Source organism: Eptesicus fuscus, chromosome 15 (assembly GCF_027574615.1).
Source record: "Eptesicus fuscus isolate TK198812 chromosome 15, DD_ASM_mEF_20220401, whole genome shotgun sequence".
Taxonomy (NCBI): domain Eukaryota; kingdom Metazoa; phylum Chordata; class Mammalia; order Chiroptera; family Vespertilionidae; genus Eptesicus; species Eptesicus fuscus.
This window is the reverse complement of record NC_072487.1, coordinates 8,500,235-8,521,142: the sequence shown is the minus strand read 5'-3', so window position 1 is coordinate 8,521,142 and position 20,908 is coordinate 8,500,235.

The window sequence follows — 20,908 nt, the reverse complement described above, 5'->3', positions numbered from 1 at the left end:
ACTGCTGCCTGCTGCCAGCGCCACATTGCTGATGCCCGCCATCTTCTGCGCCGCCCTCTGGTGGTCAGTGCACATCATAGCGAGTGGTAAACTCCCAGTCGAACAATTTGCATATTAGGCTTTTATTATATAGGATTCTTTCCACCTCCCAGCATTTGAACATGCCTTTTCCTCTGCTTGGAGCTCAGCCCCTCTGAGTTTAATTAATTCTTACTTAAGCTTCAGAGTTCACCTGAAGCGTCACTGCCTCTAGGTAACTTTCACTACCTGCCTGATCCAGCTCAGAACTCTGTCCTTTTCAGCAATGCCACAGTTGTACATAATTGATTGTATAATGTAGTATTAGTACCTGCTTTTTCTTAAAGAATATGAGTTCCACAGAATCTGGAACTTCAACATGGCCATTACTGTCTTCCCACTTCCCAACACAGAGAGTACTCAACTGTACTATATTAATATATATATATAAGTAAAATTTATGAGTGGAAATTATAAATGAAATAAAGCTGAATAGTTCACAAAATACTTTCACATAGTTTTATCTTATTTGATTTTCTACTCCAAAAAATCTGTATAGCTGAGGTCACAACACAGGGGAAATAGATGTAACCTGGATAAATTGATAAATGAGAAAACTGAGTTCTAGTATGAGGGAAAATGAGTATCTTTCTTAGAACAAAAGTTTCTTCTGTCCAGTTTCTCTCTGACAGAAAATTAAGAGGTATTTTTTGAATAAATAAGATTGTCTTCCATCAGAGATGTATAATACACTTGGATAAACTTATTTTCCTTCATAACTTGATCTAGAATTATCATTATTTTATTGGTCTAGACTGATCTTAAACTAAAATATATTTAATTTATCTTATATAATTTATTGGGCTTTAAGTTTAGTCCTATTGATTTAAAATAGAACATATTTTTACTTATTTTAAAACATCATCATCTTTTATAGTATGAAGGTTTCTCAGAAAATTAAGAATAGTTACCATATGACCCAGCAATCTCTCTCCTGGGTATCGACTGCAAAAATTTGAAAACATTTATTTGCAAAGATATATTCACCACCTATGTTCATCGCAGCACTATTCACAGTGGCCAAGACATGGAAACAACTGAAGTGTTCTTCCGTTGATGATTAGATAAAGAAGATGTGGTACATATATATGATGGAATACTACTCAGACATAAAAAGATGAAATACTGCCATTTGTGACAAAGTGGGTAGACCTTGATAATATCATGCTAAACAAAATAAGTCAGTCAGACAAAGCTAAGACCCATATGATTTCACTTATATGTGGGGTAAAAAACTGAAATTCATAGACAGACAGAAGGAGAGTTGGGGTAGTAAAGAGGCATGGGAAACAGATATATATGATGACGGAAGATAATTTGGCTTTGGGTGGTGGGCACACAATGCAATATACAGATCATTTATCACAGAAATGTACTCTTGAAACCTACATAATTGTATTAACCAATGTCTCCCCAATAAATTTAACAAAAAAAGAAAAAGAAATGTAATTGAAACCTCCCTTTTTAACTTTCATTGTTTCTATATGCAGTGGAACACCTATGTTAATTTAGTAATATCAAATACTTATTTAATATATAATAGAAACATTATGTATCCATAATATGAATGTCAGTTTACTGGACACAGTATTCCAGATGAGAAAACAGGGTGGTTTTGTTATGAGGCTGTGTTTGAGTGTGTGAGTTAGTGTGTGTGTATACAAATTTAATTTTCTAATTAAATCTAAATGTCATTTTTAAGCATTTACTCTGTATCCTCTTCTTCCCTAAAGAGGTAAGGGCAATTTCTCCTTTGCTATTTTACTAATATGACTTAAATAGCAGTTTTCATGTGCTCACTCAGGAAATCCCTCTTTCAGTTTGCTCTAAAATCTGTAAAACAGACAAGTCCAGTTTCACGTACTTAAACACTCAAAATAAGATTTGACATTTAGAAAGTAGGTCAGGTGCCCTACCACTGGTTTGACATGCATCGATGTAGTATTCATAAACAATTTTAGCCACTAGGCAACACAAATGAACCCTATATATGTTTCTAATACTCCTCATTCATTTTTTTTTTACTTAAAGGAACAGAACTTTACATAATATTTACCACAAAATGAATTTTAAAAGTCCAACCTATAGCCTTATTTTTTTTTCTATTTTTTTTTAATCCTCACCCAAGATATTTTTCCATTGATTTTTAGAGAGTGGAAGAGAGGGGAAAAGACAGAGAGAAATATCAATGTGAGAGAAACACATCAATTGGTTGCCTCCTGCAGGGTCCAGGCTGGGGAGGAGTCTGCAACCAAGGTATATGCCTTGACCTGAATCAAACCCAGCACCCTTCGGTCCGCAGTCCAATGTTCTATGCACTGAGCCATACCGGCTAGGGCCCCATAGCCTTATTTTAATACTTACAACAAACTCTTTTGTCAATTTTGTTGGCATTTCAGACAAGAGAGAATAGAGATCAGAATATGAGTCCTGTTTCTACTTCCTAATTATAGACTTTAGGCATGTTAGCAATATTCTTTGTAAGTTAATTTCCACATCACAAAGAAGATAATAATTATGCAAAGATGTCCCAGAACTCAAATCACAATGATCATCACAGTATACAAACTCTTTCAAAGTTTCAAAATAAAGCTCTTAATCTATTAATTATTGAAATAGTGTTGATAGACTTAAAAAACTTAAATGTGATTTTCGTAAAGCTAAATAAGCAGAAAAGCTGATTGTTCAACTTCTCTCTTATAACTTCAAACCTACAAGCACCTTCCCCCACTATTTCTGGCCCATCCTTTCTATGTGCAGATATTTTTTCTCTTTCTCGTACTATTTTCTCAACTAAGTCAATGACATTCTTTGAGAGAACTACTTTAATCTAGACCTATGATTCTTTACTCTTCCTACAGATACCACTCTGTTATATTTTTTTCACATAACTTGCATCTATTTCATTTTGTACTACAATCCCTGAATCATGGAATTCTTCTATTGTTGCTTTGCCTTTCAATAAAGTAAATCTGTACTTTATTGCATGCAGATACAGAAAGTGGTCCTTGATCAAGTGAAATCCATAAGTTAAATTTTGCAAAGATTGTGTTGTTTGATAGCATAATCCAGAAGAATGTTTAACCCTGGAGGCACCACAGTATATCAGCTGAAGGGATTGATAAACTGAAAATTATCAGTTTCCATAACCCCAAAGAATATTCTCACATGGCTAACTCCAATTTTAAATTTAATGTCCATAAATGAGCGATTTCTATTTGTGAGCACTAATGCCTTAAATAAGGGGTTTGGGTTCTTAGGACTATATCTGGTGTGGGAGGCTAAGCACCACCCTGATCTATAGTAGTCACTGTCACCATATGCCTGATACAAATAATAAGGTTCATTGATAACGTTTTTAAAAGAGTGCTTTATGCAAGCAATCAGCAAGTTAGCTTCATGGAGCAGGGGCTAGTCACCATCATTGTGTTTGCATTGAATTTTCAAAGTGTTATCTACAAGTAGGCTCATTGCTATTCTAAGCCCATGAAAAGTGACTGTAAAAGGGGAAGATTCAAATATAGGGAAACCTGAGGAATCCTAAGGGGAATCCTAAGAGGAATCCTAAATATAGGGACACCTAGGAAATCTGCGGAGGATGATGCTGGAGCTTGTTCCAGAGGCCCTCATACTCCTCTTCTCATGTTTGTGTACACTCACACTCCTGCCCAGTTTCCCTGGCCTTCCAGAGGCCAGCACCTGAGGCTTTTACAGGTCTACCCTCAGCTACTTAGATCAGAATAATTTAAGTATCTTTGTCCTCAACTGAGAAGTCTGAGAAGTTTGGGAGTGTGCAAGCCCTGTCCCTTTGTCTCAAGTTCCTCTGCAGGATCCGACGGAAGCCACATTCCCTGGAATTGCACCTGAGATCCTCTCGGTCTCTACCCTCTTTTCTTCTCTCCCTCACCAGTTTCCCCTGAGATCCTGTCCTTAATAACGCAACCAGGAACCCTAATCCCTGAGGGGAAATTCAATAACGATAGAAAACAAAGCCTGGAATAAAATAGAATCCCAGGGACTTACATATTTCTTGCTATTTGCCTGGCACAAATAACCCCCTGAGGCAAGTACTATTATTACAGGTTAAAGAAAGATGTGGTAGGCAGCAAGCCCAAGGCCCCCAACCAAGGGAGAATATGGTATTAATACAAACATCAAAAATAGGCACAGATTAATAAAATGGCAGGTGGAGAACACTGCAAAAAAATCAGCACTGAACAACAACAGTAATGTTTACAGAGCACAGTGTACATGTCATTTGCCTCAGAAACCAAGTAAGCAAACAAAATAAACATAAGAAACAAAAGTCAGGATATGGGGAAATTTTTCAGAAGATAATGTTCTCATCTGTCATAGCCCTGAGTAAATTGATATTCTTTATAGTTGAACTGTGGTTGAAATTTCAAAGCCCCAGCTTCTTCACACAGAATAAGTGAAATCATATAGGGTTCTAATATCCTCCACCATGAAGAATACTTATTGAAATTTAGCAATTCCTTTAGTTTCACCTCACATTTTTCCTTATGTTGGATCCAGTTAGAATGGCAATTAATACATTTTAGTGTGAGAATATATATTTTATATCATTACTGCTACTGCTATTTTTTATGCATCAAAAGATGACTAGACTAGTGTTACCAAATGTTAACACTGTTAAAAATTCCAAGTAGTGAGAGATTACATAATTTGGTGTGGCTCTTCTGTATTATTTGTTGGCATTGTTTTATTTATATAAATGATATAAATTATTTTTAATGTAAACAGAATAATTGCATTACCTTTTAATAAAGGATTGAATCTTCTAATATGTAATTGAACAGTAAAACAATATGATGATTATAATCTCCTAAAAGGTCCACTTGTGTATATAATTTCAACCCAATTTGAAATCCTTTAAGTCAAGTACCTTGGGTCATTCCTTGTTTCCCTATTGATGCCTCAAGAAAATAATTAAACAATATGTAGACGATGCAATCAATGGTGCTGGTGAGAATGTCACCAAAACAATTCACCATAAGATACAGGATGATGAGGAGTGGAAGGTGGTGAAGCCAGAAAGGTGATGACTTCTTCTCCCAAATATCCTCTATATTGACTTTCCCATATCTTTCCAAGCAATATGTTAGGTGGGAGTGAAGGGAACAAATGAGAAATTGGTATGAAGTTTTAATTTACTTCCCAGGGGCAAGCATGTGGCTGAAAGAGTCTAAAACTTACTGTCAATGTTATTTTTGGGTGTGAAAAAGGAATGCCCCAAGTTGGAAGATATCAATCAAAGAGAAAAATTTCCTAAATGACAACTAGAAGAAAAATGAACTCCTGTCCCTATAGAAGTTCTACACAAGGTATATAATAAAAAACAGAGGGTGGGCCAAGAAGAAGAAAGAGAAATGGGATATTTTCACCTTTCTTAATGGGCAGTAGATGGATCCTGGGGAAGCTTATAGGTTGCAAAAGGCTTGGTCCTTGTTTATCTGATGATTTCTGTTAGCAGATTTAGTCTATATTTCCCATCTAAAATTTTTAGGTCAGTAAAATTTGAAGGCCTAAACTTTAGGCTATTAATATGAATGAAACTAATAAAGATATCTTGGAATTAAAACTAAAAGAAGTATTTTTTATGGTTAATTGCTCAGATGCTGTTGGAGTTTTAGAAGATACTTAAAAATTTCACATCATTTTTTATCTTTCATGAGGACACTCAAGGTGAAAACTTACACTATAACATTTCTTCTTAATTCATCATTTTAAACGAATATATGTTTGCCCTAGCCAGTTTGGCTCAGTGGATAGAGCATCAGCCCATGGACTGAAGTGCCCAGGATTTGATTCTGGTCAAGGACACGTACCTAGGTTGCAGGCTCCATCCCCGGGTCTGATAGGGACACATGCGGGAGGCAACCAATCAATGCTTCTCTCTGTGTGTCTTTCCCTCTCCCTTCCACTCACTAAAAATCAACGGGAAAATATCCTCAAATAAGAATTAATTAAAAAATTAAGCTAATATAAGTTTTATTTAGTTGTATTGGGCATATTTTTAATTTAGAACACATAATTTTATTATAAAAGTAATTAAAAATGAAGAAATACCAATTAACTTTTACTACCACCCAATAACAGCTTTATTTCTATGATTTTCTCCTTTCCCTCCTCTCTCTCTTTCTCTCTCTCTCTCTCTCTCTCTCTCTCTCTGTCTCTCTCTCTCTCTCTCTCTCTGTCTCTCTCTCTCTCTCTCTCTCCCCTGTTCTCTCATCATAATTTCTAATAGTGCTTTGACATCCCATTGAATATTTATACTGTCATTGATTAAAATGTTCCATCACTATTCAGCATCTATCTCTCACTTTCCCCCTTTATGTTTAATTATCATCATTAAGAAATAAATCTTGCTCTAGCTAGTTTGGCTTAGTGGATAGAGCATTGGCCTGAAAGCTCCTGGGTTCTATTCCAGGCAAGGGCACATGTCCAGGTTGTGGGCTCCATCACCAACAGGGGGCGTGCAGGAGGCAGCCAATCAATGATTCTCTCTCATCATTGATGTTTCTATCTCTCTCCTTCTCCCTCCCTCTCTGATCAATAAAAATATATTGATATAAAATTGTTTTAAATCTTTTTATGAATATATCCATCTCTCAGTGTAATTTTAAAGAATAGATTACAATTGATAGCATTATTTAGTTAAATTATATAAATATGTTTATGACTCTTGAAGACCATTGGCAGATTGTAGAAATAGGAACAATCCTTTGGAATACAGCCACAGGTGATAGTGATAAATAACTGTCAGGTTTTTGTTTTGTTTTTCCACCACAAGAACTCTTGAGTGTTATAAATAGTGCTTTCATATTTGCTAATTAAGGGTAGAAAAGGTTAATTGCATTTCTTTGGTAACTAATAAAATTTAACTAATAAATTAATTTTCCTTCCCTCCCTCCCCCAAGTCTGTTACTATTTGTATTCTGATATAGAACATAGCATGGTAATGGAATTAATGTAAAAGTTGATGTCAAAAAGACCTGGCCTTTAAATCTATTTTGCCTACTTGCTTGACTGATTTCTAGACTTCACAATAAACAACATGTAAGTCCAGAGAAAGAATATTGTCCTCCATTTTTGAAATTTCTGGCATTTGATTCAGTATCTCTCTCTGGCAGGGAGTCAATAAAAGTTTGTTGATTTAAGCTGTGCCTCAGGTGACTTACCGCATTTTGTGTTTCACTTTTCTCTAAAAAGAAGCAGCAATGATGAGGAGTCCAAAAGGTCACCTTGATAGGACTTAAAGCTTTTCGGGATGATTTGTTTATACCAATCGTAGGTTTTTCCTTTTTTCTCCAATGAATTATTTCCTAGTTCCTTTTGTATGAGATAATCGTATACTATAGTTATCAAAACTCTGTTATTGACAAATATTTCATTTTTATATATTTGTTCAGTAATACCTCTGCATAACATTACCAATGTCAAAGAAAACTTCTGTTTAAATGCTGATTGGTACAATATTCAAACTATAAATTCACTTGACAAAATGTCTACTTTACAAGCATTTAGTAAAAATACAAACATGACTCAAGTTTCTGGTTATCTTTTATTCTCTCTCTCTCTTTTAGTTTAACCTCAGGGACAAGGACATGAATTAAATAAACATAACCTTCTGTCCATGATGTGGTGTTGTCATGGTCTGGTCAAGGCTGTGTTCTTACTTCATTTCTGTTCCATTCATAACACATCTCTCCTCCACCCACCTCCCCGGACACCCACTCTGATGTATAAAATATGCGTCCTTGAGCAGGTCCTCATTTTGCAGTTTTCTTTTACATAAATATTTCACCCAGATTCTTATTGCCTATTCCCCAGAATACTTATCTTTTTTTATATTGTGAGTGGTATTTATCAATTTTATAATTTTGGTAGATATTACTGGAATGCAGAAACACTTGTATTTTAATTCCTTTCTGTTTCTCAGCTACTTAAGTGAACTTTTTAATTACATCTTATAGTTTTAAATTGACTACTCAGGATTTTCTAAGTATGCAATCATGGAATCTATGAATAATTTTTTTTCTATTTCACAGTATTTTTATTATTGCATCAACAAAAATTTCTACAATCACAAAAAATAGCAATTATAATAATATGTATTATTTCTATTTTTATACTTTAAAGCAATATATTAAAGTATACAGTAGAGGTTAAAAATAACTAATAGTTTAGAATGAATGCCTTTTTCTAGCTTTGTCTATTTTGAAATATGTTTCTTTGCAATGCTTACTGAATTTTAGTGAAGATCTTTACTATTTTTGTATAATTATCATTATTTTCAAACTAATATATCAATTATAAATCATGTTCAATATTTTTTTTCATTTTTATGGATTTTTCTATGAGAGCAGATAGGCTTTTGATAAAGTGAGCAATGAAAAGTTACACACCTAAATCCCCTCAGATTTTTCAACTGGAATATGAAACAAGAGAAAAACAGAAGCCCGTTCCAACTTTCAAAAATATTACCACCCCCTGAGGCCAGAGCAACAAAAAAGAAAGTGACTCCACAGCATCCTTATGTCCAGCACATTAAGATGTTAACCAAATCATGTCTGGAAAATGGAACTTCAGCAGCCAGATGGTACGCATCTCCATCAGAGACCCCTCTCTAAGAAGCTCTGATTTCACCAACTGGGATACATCATCTGTAATTATGCGAGTACATAAGGTGCTGACTACATCATCTCTGACACTAGAGGCCCAGTGCACAAAATGCGTGCACGGGGGTGTGTGTCCCTCAGCCCAGCCTGCACCCTCTCCAATCTGGGACTCCTTGAGGGATGTCCAACTGCCCATTTAGGCCTGATCCAGGGCCAGCCAGGAAGTTTGGCTTCCTCCATCACTGGGGAAACCCGAGCCTCCTGCTTCCTCCGTGGCTGCAGCCATTTTTGTTGGGATCTATTTATCTTCTATAATTGAAACTTTGTAGACTTGAGTGGAGACTTGGGCTGGCCAGGTGTGCAGGAAGCTTGGCTTCCTCCATTGCTGGGGAAACCCAAGCTTCCTGTTCGCTCCGTGGTCGCAGCCATTTTTGTTGGGATTTATTTATCTTCTGAAACTTTGTAGCCTTGAGTGGAGACTTGGGCTGGCCAGGTGTGCAGGAAGCTTGGCTTTCTCCATTGCTGGGGAAACCCAAGCTTCCTGTTCGCTCCGTGGTCGCAGCCATTTTTGTTGGGATTTATTTATCTTCTATAATTGAACTTTGTAGCCTTGAGTGGAGGCCTGGGCTGGCCAGGGTGTGCAGGAAACTTGGCTTTCTCCATTGCCGGGGAAACCCAAGCCCCCTGCTCTCTCCCTGGCCACAGCCATCTTGGTTGGGTTAATTTGCATACTCGCTCCTGGTTGGCTGGTGGGCATGGCTTGTGGGTGTAGTGGAGGTACAGTCAATTTGCATATTACTCTTTTTATTAGATAGGATGTGTAAGAACACATTTAAAAATACTCAGTCATTATTCAGTACTAAGTAGAGTACTTCATCAGATGTCTGCTGTAAGTTCTGATAAAGAGTGAAAGTTTGATTCCATTCTCCATGAATTTAACCACAAACCTACAAGATGAGACCTCACTACTTAGACACCAGGATACCAGGGAGAAAACTGCTCTTAAATCTTGTGATGTTGCTTGATACTGGTCATCACTGCTAGTGGCAGTAGTTCAGACCTGTGATGGCCCCAGTAGCCGCCACTACCATTTGAATCTCTCTGTCATACAGCTCCCAACAAGAAAAACCAAGGTAGAATCATGACGTCATTTACTGAACTCCATATATCACATATCCTATCTAATAAAAGAGTAATATGCAAATTGACTGTGTCTCAGCTACACCCACAAGCCACACCCACCAGCCAATCAGGTGCGAGTATGCAAATTAACCCAACCAAGATGGCTGCGGCCACAGAGAGAGCAGGAGGATTGGGTTTCCCTGGAAATGGAGGAAGCCAAGCTTTCCACCTGCCCTGGCCTGCCTTCGCCTCTACTTAAGGCTACTAAGTTTCAATTATAGAAGATAAATAAATCCCAACAAAAATGGCTGGAGCCACGGAGCAAGCAGGAGGCGTGGCTCTGCTCAAGGCTACAAAGTTTCAATTATAGAAGATAAATAAATCCCAGATACCAGGGCCTCCACTTGGATCATCAGGGGATGTGGCCAGCCTGCAAACCACCACAGGTCCCTCGCCCAGGCTGCCCCATGCCCCAAGGAAACCCCACCCTGATCCAGGACACCCTTCAGGGCAAACCAGCTGGCCCCACCCATGCAGCAGGCCTCTAGCCTATCTAATCCTATCTAATAAAAGAGCAATATGCAAATTGACCATCACTCCACACACAAGATGGCTGCCCCCATGTGGAAACAAGATGGCTGCCACAAGATGGCAGCAGGGGAGGGCAGGGGAGGGCAGTTGTGAGCAATCAGGTCAGCAGGGGAGGACAGTTGGAGGGACCAGGCCTGCAAGGGAGGGCAGTTGGGGGCAATCTAGCCTGCAGGTGAGGGCAGTTAGGGGTGACCAGGCCAGCAGAGGAGGGAAGTTGGGGGCGACCAGGCCTGCAGGGAAGGGCAGTTGGGGGGGACCCAGGCCTGCAGGGGAGGGCATTAGGGGTGACCAGGCCTTCAGGGGAGGGCAGTTAGGGGTGACCGGGCCTGCAGGGGAGGGCAGTTAGGGGCAAATAGGCTGGCATGGGAGCAGTTAGGCATTAATCAGGCTGGCAGGGGAGTGGTTAGGGGGTGATCAGGCTGGCAGGCAGAAGTGGTTAGGGGCAATCAGGAAGGCAGGCAGGCGAGCAGTTGGGAGCCAGCAGTCCTAGATTGTGAGAGGGATGTCCGACTGCCCCTTTAGGCCCGATCCTACTCTGATCGGGCCTAAACGGGCAGTCGGACATCCCTTGAGGGGTCCCAGATTGGAGAGAGTGCAGGCTGAACTGAGGGATACACCCCCCCATGCACAAATTTTATGCACCAGGCCTCTAGTTATAAATAATTGTTTAAACTATTTCTATCTTTCTTAGATAAATTTTTCTAATTTGCCCTGAGAAGCACATTTTTTCTTCCTTTTTATATCCAATGATGCTGAGAGAAATTATATAAGACAGAATCCTGCTCAGAGGACAGGGCCGTCCGTGGCAGCTGTGACTCCATCCAGCCAAAGTCTGATCCAAGGGAACTAACTTGTCGCCTTTATATCTACCTCCAGCCATGGTCAGTTGAAAGATTTCTGTGCCCTGTGAGTGTTATTTCTCAGGAACTAGTGTAGAAGGGAAAGGATAAGGGTATTGCTTCCTTCTGGGTATACCAAACTTCCAGTTGAGGATTAGAGAGTACCAGGTGCTACTTCTACTGAAATAATTAGTTCTTGCTTTAAGTCTGTGTCAGATACAGCCAGAGCATGCCAAAGCACTGCTGCTCTGAGTTGCTCTGAGTCCATATATTCTTCTTTATGCCAAGTACCAGAGCAGGTTCCTTCTTGAACCCTGCCCACTGTGCTAACTGTTGGGCTGAGCCCCTCTGCTAGGGACTGGACCCTCTTGGACACTGGGTCTTAGATGGAGAAGCCATGAGAAGTTGCAGGTGTATAAGAATGTGTCTTTGTTGCAGGAACCTGTGGCCACATAGCCATCAGACAAAACAGTTCTTCACAGCAATCCCATACAGACAGCCTCACACTAGCTGGTAAATACATATATTTCCCACATAGTTGTAGCACCTCTAATAGCCTCTGTATCCCCAAAGTCCTTATCTGAGCAGCAGCCCACTGCCCCCTACACTCACCTCCTCACATAGTAGTGGCGCCTGAGCTCTCTGCCTCAGCAGCTTCTCCAGTCTCTCTGGCTCAGCAGCTCCTCCTGTTTCCCTTGCCCCACACACTGGCTGGCTAACACGGTAGCTATATCTTCTGACATCATAGCAGTGCCAGCTCTCAGCTCCGCCTGAGCTCGCTAACCTTAGTAATACACTTTTAATATGATGTACACTAAAGAGGCTAGTTGCCAACAGTGACATCGATCATTTGGACTATAGAAGGGCACATTGTACCGAGAGATCGCTGTGGCCTTGTAGCTGTGTAGTCCTTGGACATATCTGATTAAGATTCCCATGTTCAGAGTGGCCTTGGCGGTTTGGCATACTCCACACTCTAATTAGCCTTGACTACCCTGGGACTCTGGCATGGTCCCCATAGGCTGGTACTTAATCAGCTCAGAACTTAGTTGTGTCTGTATGTCACAAAGAAGGCGGTCACTGTGTCTTAGGACCAGCAGAGAGTAACTAACCACTGAGTGTAACTTTCTATGTGAACGCTTAAGGTCCTCTAGGTAAAAATGCGTGATGAGAAAACTGATTCTCAGAAAGACAGCATGAATGTTTCCTGCAGCTTGTCAAGAACCTCTCGGGAGGGGACTAGTATGACCTACATCCTAATTGAATCCTGTATACTTTAGTTGGAGTTCCTCTCCCATCTCTCAGCTGGAACATTGAACTTAACACAGCTCCAGGAGTGTATCCTTAACAGTGTCATTAGCTGACGGTCTAACGGAATCAACCTCATGGTCTTCATGTGAGATTATTTATTTATTTATTTATTTGAATTTCCCCATTATCAGAAGCATACTGGTCCAGGCAATAACTGATGCAGAGGTTTGATTTTGCCTCCAATTAGTTTACTTTCATGATGGTAAAATAGGAAAATGTAATGTGCATCCATATAGAATAATTAAATAAGAGCCCACAGCCTATTTAGATGTGTAGTTTAAACAGAAGAAGTAAGGTAAGTTCATTAGTTTCCAAATGCTGCTATTACCACAAACGTAGAGAATGAAAGCACCACACATTTACTGTTGCAATTCTGGAGATGCGAAGTGCAAATTGAGTCAGCAGGGCTGCGTTCTATGTGGAAGCTCTAGGGGAGAATGTGTCCTTGCCTTTTCCAGCTTTTTTGGTGCTTCCCATATTCCTTGGCTCATGGCCCCTTCCTCGTATCACTCTGACCTCTGACCTCTGATTCAATTACCACATCTCTTTCTCTGACACTGATCCTCCTGTTTGCCTCTTATAAGGACCCTTTTGATGACATTGGACCCACCTGAATGATCAGGATAATCTCCCCATCTCAAAATTCTAAACAGTATCACATCCGAAAAGTTTCTTTTTCCACATCTATCCTACCTAATAATAGACAAATATGCAAATTGACCGTACCTTCACTATGCCCACTATTGGCCAGGAGGCGCAGGGGGGCGGGACTCGGTGTGGCCGGGGTGGCTGATTGGGCCAGCGGGATACTGAGCCATGGCTGTGCTGCGGCACAGAAGGGGCCTCTGGGGCAGCAAGCCCACGTCCCGCCATGGACCATCAAAAGCAGGGGAGCTGAGTGCCTGTCCGCTCCGGCACCAGGCCTTTCAGAAGCCTCCCCCGCGCCAGAGGCTTCTGAAAGGCCTGGTGCACCAGCAGACAGGCACCCAGCTCCCGCGCGATCGAAAGCAGGGAACTGTGTGTCCGCTCCGGCACCAGCAGACCCCCTGCCATCAAAAGCGGGGAGCAGGCTGCTAGCAGTGTCCGCGGAGTGTGCTAGGCTTTGCGGGGCAGTGGATATGGCCTGGATGGCAGGCTAGGCCTAGGGGACCCTACACGTGCATGATTTAATCATGCGCTGGGCCTCTAGTATATATATATAAAAATCTAATATGCAAATAGACCAAACAGTGGAACAACTGAACAACCAGTCTCTATGACATGCACTGACCACCAGAGGGTGCGTGCAGAACATGGCGGGCATTGGCAGCAGGCTGCAGAGCGTGGAACATGGTGGGCATCAGCCACAGTGGGATAGTGGAGCAGGTGAGTGGGGGCACCAGACCAAGGAGGGGCACTGGTCGCTGTCATTGGGGCAAGCCTCTGGTGGTTACTGAAATTCTTTGCTCCCGTGCACTGCAGTCCTACCTGGTGCTCGCATCTGCTGCCGGCACTGGTCCTGCTCGTACCTGCTGCCGGCATTGGAGCCTCCACTTGTACTATGCCAGCACATAGCGCCGACCCCGATTACTCAGCGCCATCAGCAGGTGCGAGCGGTGGCTGCCGGACCCGATTGCCCCTCAGGGCTTCTCCACCTCCCCCTGCTCCTAAGGGGTCATCAAGGCAGCAGCTGCCACTCGCACCTGCTGATGGCTCAGGCCCCATTCTCACCTGCTGACAGCTCAGGCCCTGCTCTCACCAGCTGATGGCGAGTGATTAGGGCTGGCGCCAGCAGCGGGTGTAAGTGGGGCTGGCACCATCAGTGTGTGGGAGCAGTGGCGGCAGAATCAGGGCTGCCAGCAGACAGGGGATTGGGGGCTGTGGTGGGAGGAGCCAGGCGGGGGCTCAGAGTATGGGCTGAGACCCTCCCCTGTGCCCACCGCAGCCTCGCAGCCCACAGTTCCTTTCAAGTTGCACAAATTAGTGCACTGGGCCCTTAGTCTATACTAATAAAAGGGTAATATGCTAATTAGACCAGGAGACCTTCTGGACATCCTTCCAGACAAAGCCATTATGGTGGGGCCAAGGCAGAGGCAGTTAGGGGTGATCAGGCCAATGCAGGGGGCAGTTGGGGGCAAGCAGGCTGGCCAGGTAGGGCAGTTGGGGGCAAATCAGGCTGGCAGGGTAGGGAAGTTGGGGGTGATCAGGCTGGTGGGGGGGCAGTCGGGGGCAAGCAGGCCAGCGGGGGGGGGGGGGAGATGGGGGTGAGCTGGCTGGCAGGCAAAGTGGTTAGGGGCAATCAGGCAGGCAGGCAGGTGAACGGTTAGGAGCCAGCAGTCCCATATTGTGAAAGGGATGTCTGACTGCCAGTGTAGGCCTGATCCCACAAACCGGCAGTTGAACATCCTCCAAGGGGTCCCAGAATGGAGAGGGTGCAGGCCGGGCTGAGGGACACCGCCCCCTCCCCTCCGTGAATTTTGTGCACCGGTCCACCACTAGTCCTATATAATACCAAACGGCTGAATGACTGGTCACTATGACAGTCACTGACCACCAGAGGGCAGACGCTCAATGCATGAGCTGCCCCCTGGTGGTCAGTGTGCTCCCACAGGGGGAGCACTGCTCAGCCAGAAGCTCAGAAGCCAGGCTCACGGCTGGCGAGCACAGCGGTGGTGTCAGGAGCCTCTCCCTTAAGGGCTCCTGGACTGCGAGAGGGTGCAGACCAAGCTGAGGAATGCCCCCCCCCCCCCGCCCCAAGTACATGAATCTCATGCACTTGGCCTCTAGTAAGGTAATATAACCACAGGATCCTGGAATTAGGATTTGGACATCTTTGGAGGCCATTATTCTGCCTACTACAATAAGCAACACCAAAATTTAATATTTTTGTGTGTTTATGATAAACTATTACCACATCTTGTTGCAGAATAGATGGGTCATTTGACATCTTTACCATCCAAATGGCAGATGATAAAATAGGAGCATTTTACTATATAATTTTTATGAAAAGTACATCAGCGTTGGAATCGTATCCTAGCTTTTCCATTCAACTAACTGTCTGATCCCAGACAAGTTATTTTACTTCTCTGATCCTCCTCAGTTCTGTCATCTGTAAGACAAGGGCAATACCATTTACCTTGAAGTAAATGGTAAAAGTATTTACAACCTTGAAGTTGTAAATACTTTTACCTTATACATCAAAAAAGTATTTACAACCTTGAAGTTATCCCAATTAACAATGGGATAAAAAGCTATCCCAATTAACAATGGGCTATATAAAGACTAGAGGCTGGTGCATGAAAATTCATGCACTGGAGGGGGGGCTCCCTCAGCCCAGGCTGCCCCCTCTCACAGTCTGGGAGCCCTCAGGGGTGGGAGGTGATCTGGGGAAGGTGACGCCCCCATCACACCTTTGCTGCTGCCACTGCCGGCAGCGCAAGCCTCATCCAGCCCTGGTTACCTGAGCCTCGGGCAGCCCTGGGTGGCTGGGCAGCCGCCATCCAAGGCTTGCCTGCACCTAGGGCCAGCCCTGGGTGGCTGGGGGCCTGAGGGGACTGAGGGACTCTGGAGGCAGGCGCATGGAGCAGCTGGACCTGCCTGGGGGTGGGCCTGGCCATGCCGCATGCCTGCTGCCCTGGTGGGGCTGAGGGGACTGGGTGCCACCATCTTGTGGCTGTGGGGGCCGCCATCTTTGAGGGTGTAGCAGTCAATAAGCATATTCCCTCCTTATTGGCTGTGGTTGCCGCCATCTTTGTGAGGGTGTGATGGTCATTTGCATGTTCCCTCTTTATTAGATAGGATATTTGTTTCTATTAATTCTCTAGAGATAAACACCCAGTGATATGTTCAGAACGGAGTCTACCTGAATTTTAAATGGGAATTATTCATTCCTCCTAAGTGATCAACCCATTGATTTATTGGGAAATCTGCTAAAAAAGCTATCCTTATTTCTTGGATAGTCTAAACTACCCAAGATTTAAGTCTAAAATGTTCTCCATGGAGATCAGATGGAATTTAGGCAAAATATTCTACAAGTAACATTGGTGAAAAAATGTTCGATTTTATAATCAGGAACCAATTAATGAAAAAACTGTACAAGCTTTAAAATGCCATCATCTAGTTCAGTGGTTCTCAGCCTTTCTAATGCCGCAACCCTTTAATACAGTTCCTCATGTTGTGGTGACCCCCAACCATAAAATTATTTTCGTTGCTACTTCATAACTGTAATTTTGCTACTATTAATGAATTGTAATGTAAATATCTATGTTTTCCGATGGTCTTAGGCGACTCTGCTAGCGGTTCTCAACCTGTGGGTCGCGACCCACAGGTTGAGAACTGCTGCTGTAAAGCCTAAGACCATCAGAAAACACAGATATTTACATTATGATTCATTACCAGTAGCAAAATTACAGTTATGAAGTAGCAACAAAAATAATTTTATGGTTGGGGGTCACCACAACATGAGGAACTGTATTAAAGTGTCGCAGCATTAGAAAGGTTGAGAACCACTGATCTAGTTGATATTCTCACAGAATCCATATCAAAATTTCATTGTAATAATTTGGTCTAAAGAAAAGGTTCTCATGTATATATACTGAGTGGCCAGATTATTATGACCACCTGACATTTTTAGGCAAATTAGCCGTACACTACATCGTATGGGATATGGAAGCCAAAGGCCTGTTCAAACACCTTTGCTGTCTGCAGTTACCAAGATAAAAACGTCTCCAATTCGCACAGGAACACAAGGATTGGACAGTCGAGCATTGGAAAAAAAGTCATGTGGTCCAATGAATCATGTTTCCAGTTGCATCATGCAGATGGCAGAGTGAGAATTTGGTGGAAACAGCATGAAAGCATGCACCCCACATGCATGACTACAACCCTTCAAGCTGGTGGGGGCAGTGTTATGGTTTGGGCATGTTTTCCTGGCATGATTTGGGCCCTTTAATTCATGTGGAACAACGAATAGCACAACATACCTAAGTATCATTGCTGATCAAGATCATCCTATCATGTTGATGGCGTATCCCAATGGAGATGGCTTCTTCCAACAAGACAATGTGCCATGCCACAGTGCTCATATTGTGCAGGAGTGGTTTCAAGAACATGAGGGAGACTTTACCTTGCTTAGGTGGCCCCCACAATCACCAGATCTCAATCCAATTGAGCATTTGTGGGACGAAGTTAAAAGAGCCATCAGGCAGCTGGTTCCACAACCATCAAATCTCACAGAACTGGACAGTGCTATTCATCAGGCATGGTGTCAGATTCCTCACATCACCTTTCAACATCTCGTGGAGTCAATGCCAAGAAGAATTGCTGCAGTATTGAAGGCAAAAGGCAGCCCAACAAAGTACTCTGGGGGTGGTCATAATAATCTGGCCACTCAGTGTATAACATAGTCATATTTGGTTGAAACAGAGATTGGTTTCACGACCCATCCCTTCCTTCCAACTTGTTCCCTGCTGTCTAATGCGCTGGATGCAGTCCACCTGGCCTTCAATGGCCCTCAAGTCTGTGCTCAGCCTGTAAAGCACGGGACTTTAATTCACAGTTTTCAGGGAAGTTGAAAACATGGGAAGAGGTGGTACCCAGTCATAAATCATCTGCAAGTTACTCCTAACACTAGAGATACTAAGGGCAGAAGAGAAGATGATATTGGAGCCCAGAAGCCAGGGACCTCAGTAGGGGGTGAAAGCCCATGACAGGGCCACTCAAGGGACCCAAAGATGAGCCAGTTACTGGCTGAGAGCTGGAACTCTGGGAGAGAGACCCACAGGCAGGAGTTGGACCCATAGTGCGGGCTTCCAGGAGGGAATGAGACCACTGAGGAAAGAACTGGTGGCAAGAAAGGGCTGTCTAGAAAGAGCTAGAGTCATGGAGGAATAAGCACTGGCCTTGAGCATTAGCCTTGCTGCCCTCACCCCACTCCAATCTCCTGCCACTTAGGTTGACAGAACATAAAGTGGAAGTGGAAGTCAACAGACAATGGAATTGAGAAATGTAGTTTTCAGAGATCAGTTCCCTGATATAGAGAGAAGAATGGGGTGAAGAATAAGTAAAATGGCTACAACAATGGCCCAGCGGAGATAAAAATAGGTATTCACCTTTAAAAAAATCCAGTCTTAACTAATTGTGATTTGCTCCACTGTTTATTTCCCCCGTCACCTGGAAATGGTTGCTGATATTCTCTAATGTGCATTGCATTTGTGATTATTAATTTATCTCCGTGTTGGATAGAAATCGTTAACTGCTCTGTGAATATTTAGGCCACGCCCCATTAATGAAAATTCACCGAGTCCCCTTTCACACACTGGGGCAATGACCATTCCAGCCTGCCATGTTGGTTGACCTCCTTATTTTGATACGTGTACCTGAAAACCATCCTCCCCTGAATTGTAATTGTCAGAAAATACACACATGACCATCAATACCAAAATTACTACCACGTTCTGTTTCCTCTAACAGGCTCATAGCAATTGTGAGAAACACAGAGCAAATTTTGACTAACTTCATCAGAGTCAAACAGCTAATAGTAAGTAGTAGAGATGGGAATAAAATCCAGTGCTTATGAACTGAAATGCTTTGTTCTCCTGTCGGCACCACAATGTTAGGGTACACAATTAGCTCCAGTTACATCCTGGTAACTGAAAGATCCAGAAGCTGCTTTACAAAGTTAATAAATAAGTGGCAACAAAGAGGCAACTACTATCCCAAACAATTTTGGCTTTTGAAAAACCGTGGTGTGCTTTCTTTACAGATAAGTTAAAGTATTTTCTGAAAGTAATTTTAACAAACATACTGATACACTGATTATGTGAATTCAATCTGAGAAATGAATGGTTACTATGGGAAAAAAAAACTTACTTAGGGAAAAATAAATATGCTTGCCTTCTATTTAAGCAGTGCAAAATAAAAGCTCCAGCATGTATTAGCCTTCACAGATTCTTTCTTTCCTTTCTGAGATCACCACAGCAATATCTTTAGCATTGCAAAGAAGAGAATTTTTTTAATTGCCATTTGTGTTCTTTAAATTATCCTTAGTATATTTTTCTAAATGACTGCTAAAGAGAGAAAATAAGTCATATTGTTTGTGCTTTTCCAAACTTAATTTGATCTTCAATTTTATCTTGCAGAAAAATACATTCTTTTAATCATGTGATAATTCAGTTTACCCTAGCAAGTTATGTGACAATTCAAAAAGGCAGATTGTATTTAAATGTAACCATTTCTTTAGCATTTTCCCTCTCTTTGGTATTAGAATAAGGTATCATTACCTGAATCACATGGCCTCAATTTTGTAGTTATTATAAAACTAAAATAGTGATATGTATATAGTAAAACAAAAATATACACACTGATACATATATGTATTTATGTGCATATATAAATACATACATACAAATATATGCCTGTGTGCATGTATATCTCTTAGTTGGATATAGCACATATGTTTACCATTGAATATAGAGAAATGCAGACAGGAGAAAACAGAAAGGCTAGGAAAGTAGATATATCTCAGCTGTACAAACAGAAATGGGAAGACAGAAGCATATTTATTAATAAAACTTTGGACATATATACACAAACCATGGGGTTGGTACTCTTTTGACCTATGCTTGCTCACCGTAGACGCACCTTTTATGGGCTCTGTGGTTGTAGAATTGAGGTGTGTGTGTAAGAAACACTTCAGCACTGTCAGAACAGCCGTTGAAAATTGGGAATTTATTACAGAAAATGGAAAGTTTTTACCTGAGACATTTTGACCCAGAGATTCAAGGGAAAAAAAATATGAAAAAGTCAAGGACAAGTACTGAGGACCAAATTATCAAGGTTTGGGGCAGAAGTACAGAAAGCGGGCTCACCAGAGATCTGTAATTGCTCATGGAGACAGAAACCACCACGTGCCGCTCCAAAAAAAGAGCGACTACATCTTTCCTCTCTTAACCTTCTGGCCCCAATTTCATTCTTCTTCCCTTTTGGGTTCCTTCTGATGTGTGAAGAGGGCTCGTTTATTTGTCCCCGGTGTGGTCTCACAGAAATGGTGATGCAGAGAGGCAGCTAGCCAGCAAAACGTGAAATGTGGATAAAGTCATCAGCCTCCCACTGGTGGTGGGAAGGGGGGACAGTGGTTTGAGGATGAGGAGTTACAAACCAGTGAGACACTAAAATACTACACAGCTTCCAGGTTCCTAATGACAATATAGAAGCATGGATCTTCATGGTTAAATTTAAAGTTCAATAACAGTAACTATGTAATTCCGGGATCTTGGTTTGCTTCTGCTCATGTTTTATCATTTGTTTAATCTTTATTTTCTTCTATTTTAAATTATATGAGTATCT